Source organism: Schistocerca serialis, unplaced genomic scaffold (assembly GCF_023864345.2).
Source record: "Schistocerca serialis cubense isolate TAMUIC-IGC-003099 unplaced genomic scaffold, iqSchSeri2.2 HiC_scaffold_305, whole genome shotgun sequence".
In the NCBI taxonomy this organism is placed as follows: Eukaryota; Metazoa; Arthropoda; class Insecta; order Orthoptera; family Acrididae; genus Schistocerca; species Schistocerca serialis.
In genome coordinates, this window is record NW_026047873.1 from 55,001 (window position 1) to 60,000 (window position 5,000).

At 50.6% G+C, this 5,000-nt stretch overlaps 1 non-coding gene across 1 annotated transcript in view; it reads right to left on the reverse strand.

Annotated features, from left to right (window-relative positions):
• The window catches only part of LOC126444870 (small subunit ribosomal RNA), a 1,909-nt gene extending 1,045 nt beyond the window's left edge, over positions 1–864 (reverse strand). Inside the window, exon 1 of the ribosomal RNA XR_007582804.1 lies at positions 1–864. This exon is cut by the window's left edge and continues 1,045 nt beyond it. This is a non-coding gene — a ribosomal RNA (small subunit ribosomal RNA).
• Between the last annotated feature and the right edge of the window lie 4,136 nt (positions 865–5,000).

Sequence of the window (5,000 nt, forward strand, 5' to 3'; positions counted from 1 at the left end):
AAGCACTCTAATTTGTTCAAAGTAAACGTGCCGGCCCACCGAGACACTCAATAAAGAGCACCCTGGTAGGATTTCAACGGGGTCCGCCTCGGGACGCACGAGCACGCACGAGGCGGTCGCACGCCTTCGGCTCGCCCCACCGGCAGGACGTCCCACGATACATGCCAGTTAAACACCGACGGGCGGTGAACCAACAGCGTGGGACACAAATCCAACTACGAGCTTTTTAACCGCAACAACTTTAATATACGCTATTGGAGCTGGAATTACCGCGGCTGCTGGCACCAGACTTGCCCTCCAATAGATACTCGTTAAAGGATTTAAAGTGTACTCATTCCGATTACGGGGCCTCGGATGAGTCCCGTATCGTTATTTTTCGTCACTACCTCCCCGTGCCGGGAGTGGGTAATTTGCGCGCCTGCTGCCTTCCTTGGATGTGGTAGCCGTTTCTCAGGCTCCCTCTCCGGAATCGAACCCTGATTCCCCGTTACCCGTTACAACCATGGTAGGCGCAGAACCTACCATCGACAGTTGATAAGGCAGACATTTGAAAGATGCGTCGCCGGTACGAGGACCGTGCGATCAGCCCAAAGTTATTCAGAGTCACCAAGGCAAACGGACCGGACGAGCCGACCGATTGGTTTTGATCTAATAAAAGCGTCCCTTCCATCTCTGGTCGGGACTCTGTTTGCATGTATTAGCTCTAGAATTACCACAGTTATCCAAGTAACGTGGGTACGATCTAAGGAACCATAACTGATTTAATGAGCCATTCGCGGTTTCACCTTAATGCGGCTTGTACTGAGACATGCATGGCTTAATCTTTGAGACAAGCATATGACTACTGGCAGGATCAACCAGGGAGCTGCGTCAACTAGAGCTGAGCAGCCGGCCGCCCGGGAGTGTGTCCCGGGGGCCCGCGCGAACACGCAAGCGTCCGCTCAATTATTCTGCAAACAGGAGGAGGCTGAGCTCCCCTGCACAACACACCTCGAAACCCTCTCAGGTCCCGGCGGCGCGCAGCGCCGTCCTAAGTACTTGGTCGGGTTCGAGAGAGGCGCAATCGCCCGGAGTTAGGCGAGTAGACGCTTTAGGTGCGACCACCCGTGCTCCCAACTGAGCTTGCCGCTGCCGACAGAGGCCCGGGAGCGTGCTGTCGTGGCATTGCCGGCGGGAGACAACACGCGCCACCTACGGTGACCGGCAGCTCCAACGCCAGCGCCACAGAAGGACAAAAGCCCCACTTGGGTGCCGAAGCGAACTCTCCCAGCACAGCGCACGCGCCAACACGTCCGCACAGCTGCGATACAAACCACCTGCGAGAACCGCTGGGGCGACCGAGCAGCAGACGGCGTCGCGGCGCCGAGCGCCGGGCGGCGGCGCATCCTCAGCGCACACAGTCCTCAATCGGACCAGCACACTGCAGATGGCCACCGCGCTTCGCACCGGGCCCGCGAGGACCTACTTTGGCCGCAAGGCGCCGCGAGCAGGGGGCGCCGGCGCGCAGCTGCGCCGCCTGCCGCGTCCGTCGGCCGGCGCGCCTGCCACTGGCCGCCCCCACCAGCCGGCTGTAGCGCGTGCGCCCACGCACCGCGCTGCCAGCACGCCGGGCGGCCCCCCCTCACCGGCCGGGGACGGTCCCACCCAGCCACCGCCGCGTATCGCCTCACACCCAGATCCCCTTTCGCGTTCGTGGGCATGGTGGGTCCCCTTTCACGTTCGTGGGCATGGTGGGTATCCCTGAAACAACCGGTTAATAGCTCGACCGATCGTCGCCAACACTGATTCACCTCTAGCGAGAACAACCGCACCACAACGGGTTACCTGTTGTTCATTTGCGTAACGTCACCAGCAAACGTAGACGTCCATCGCCATTTGCAACGAGTATTGCATGCCTGTGTCAGGTGTCACAACACACTACGTCTGCCCACATAGACGCAACAACATGTGCACGCCTCGAGAACACGTGGAAGGTAGCCCCCGTACGTATGCGGTGTCCATTGCGCGAACGACTGTCAGCCGGCCTCTGCAGGATGTCGCAGATGTGGAACGCGGTGCAACATGCTATCACGGTGTGTGAGAAGAGACGACTACGTCCGAATACACGCTCCACTACATCAACAGACTGCTCATGCTGATCGCCATCCAGGGCGTCCGTTCCTCCCACACGTCTGAATGGCGTACCACACTGCAATCCAGCTCTTATAGGGAGACGACACGTAGCTGCGTGCACAATATTTGGACTGTATGGTCTGCCGTTGCTAGGCGCAGTCGTCGTACGGTCACACATGTGCCACGATGTATCATTCAGTACATACGGACCAATGTGCAGTACAGTTTGTGGGTTTTGCGTACATCGGCGGACAGGTGACAGGCCGTACCACAACGTAGGCTGAGTACGTCGGCATGCGAAGGGCATTGAACATGCAAACTTCTCAACGACCAGCTTGCGAAGGCAGGGGGGAAGGGGGGGGGGCATGTACGTCCTGCTGCTATCCACATTACAGTGTATAGCAGGAGCATGTGGAAAGTCAGCAACACCTGCAAGGTGTTTAACATGACGCGATACACAGGGGACCGGGCAGTGCGAATAGCGAACTATATTGCGAGGGTTGCGGTTAGGCAACACTACACTAATTTAACGAGTTGCATAACAATTACAGAGCAGGTTCAGCGACAACGTGCGTCAGGTTAAGGCGCAATATAGGTTAGGTTGAGGCACAATATAGGTTAGGTTAAGGCACAACATGGGTTACGTTAAGGCACAAATTGGGTTACGTTAAGGCACAACATGGGTTACGTTAAGGCACAACATGGGTTACGTTAAGGCACAAATTAGGTTACGTTAAGGCACAAATTAGGTTACGTTAAGGCACAAATTAGGTTACGTTAAGGCACAAATTAGGTTACGTTAAGGCACAAATTAGGTTACGTTAAGGCACAAATTAGGTTACGTTAAGGCACAAATTAGGTTACGTTAAGGCACAAATTAGGTTACGTTAAGGCACAAATTAGGTTACGTTAAGGCACAAATTAGGTTACGTTAAGGCACAAATTAGGTTACGTTAAGGCACAAATTAGGTTACGTTAAGGCACAAATTAGGTTACGTTAAGGCACAAATTAGGTTACGTTAAGGCACAAATTAGGTTACGTTAAGGCACAAATTAGGTTACGTTAAGGCACAAATTAGGTTACGTTAAGGCACAAATTAGGTTACGTTAAGGCACAAATTAGGTTACGTTAAGGCACAAATTAGGTTACGTTAAGGTACAATATGGGTTAGGTTAAGGTACAATATGGGTTAGGTTAAGGTACAATATGGGTTAGGTTAAGGTACAATATGGGTTAGGTTAAGGTACAATATGGGTTAGGTTAAGGCACAACGTAGGTTAGGTTAAGGCACAACATAGGTTAGGTTAAGGCACAACATAGGTTAGGTTAAGGCACAACATAGGTTAGGTTAAGGCACAACATAGGTTAGGTTAAGGCACAACATAGGTTAGGTTAAGGCACAACATAGGTTAGGTTAAGGCACAACATAGGTTAGGTTAAGGCACAACATAGGTTAGGTTAAGGCACAACATAGGTTAGGTTAAGGCACAACATAGGTTAGGTTAAGGCACAACGTAGGTTAGGTTAAGGCACAACGTAGGTTAGGTTAAGGCACAACGTAGGTTAGGTTAAGGCACAACGTAGGTTAGGTTAAGGCACAACGTAGGTTAGGTTAAGGCACAACGTAGGTTAGGTTAAGGCACAACGTAGGTTAGGTTAAGGCACAACGTAGGTTAGGTTAAGGCACAACGTAGGTTAGGTTAAGGCACAACGTAGGTTAGGTTAAGGCACAACGTAGGTTAGGTTAAGGCACAACGTAGGTTAGGTTAAGGCACAACGTAGGTTAGGTTAAGGCACAACGTAGGTTAGGTTAAGGCACAACGTAGGTTAGGTTAAGGCACAACGTAGGTTAGGTTAAGGCACAACGTAGGTTAGGTTAAGGCACAACGTAGGTTAGGTTAAGGCACAACGTAGGTTAGGTTAAGGCACAACGTAGGTTAGGTTAAGGCACAACGTAGGTTAGGTTAAGGCACAACGTAGGTTAGGTTAAGGCACAACGTAGGTTAGGTTAAGGCACAACGTAGGTTAGGTTAAGGCACAACGTAGGTTAGGTTAAGGCACAACGTAGGTTAGGTTAAGGCACAACGTAGGTTAGGTTAAGGCACAACGTAGGTTAGGTTAAGGCACAACATAGGTTAGGTTAAGGCACAACATAGGTTAGGTTAAGGCACAACATAGGTTAGGTTAAGGCACAACATAGGTTAGGTTAAGGCACAACATAGGTTAGGTTAAGGCACAACATAGGTTAGGTTAAGGCACAACATAGGTTAGGTTAAGGCACAACATAGGTTAGGTTAAGGCACAACATAGGTTAGGTTAAGGCACAACATAGGTTAGGTTAAGGCACAACATAGGTTAGGTTAAGGCACAACATAGGTTAGGTTAAGGCACAACATAGGTTAGGTTAAGGCACAACATAGGTTAGGTTAAGGCACAACGTAGGTTAGGTTAAGGCACAACGTAGGTTAGGTTAAGGCACAACGTAGGTTAGGTTAAGGCACAACGTAGGTTAGGTTAAGGCACAACGTAGGTTAGGTTAAGGTACAACGTAGGTTAGGTTAAGGTACAACGTAGGTTAGGTTAAGGTACAACGTAGGTTAGGTTAAGGTACAACGTAGGTTAGGTTAAGGTACAACGTAGGTTAGGTTAAGGTACAACGTAGGTTAGGTTAAGGTACAACGTAGGTTAGGTTAAGGTACAACGTAGGTTAGGTGAAGGCGCAATGTAGGTTAGGTTAAGGTACGATATACCTTAGGTTAAGGTACAATATCGCTTAGGTTAAGGTACAATATAGCTTAGGTTAAGGTACACGTTGTAGGGAAAGGTGTATTTTGGGGGGGGAGGGGGCGGCAGGTTCGTTGATAGTGATTATCGTAAGTGCATGCCT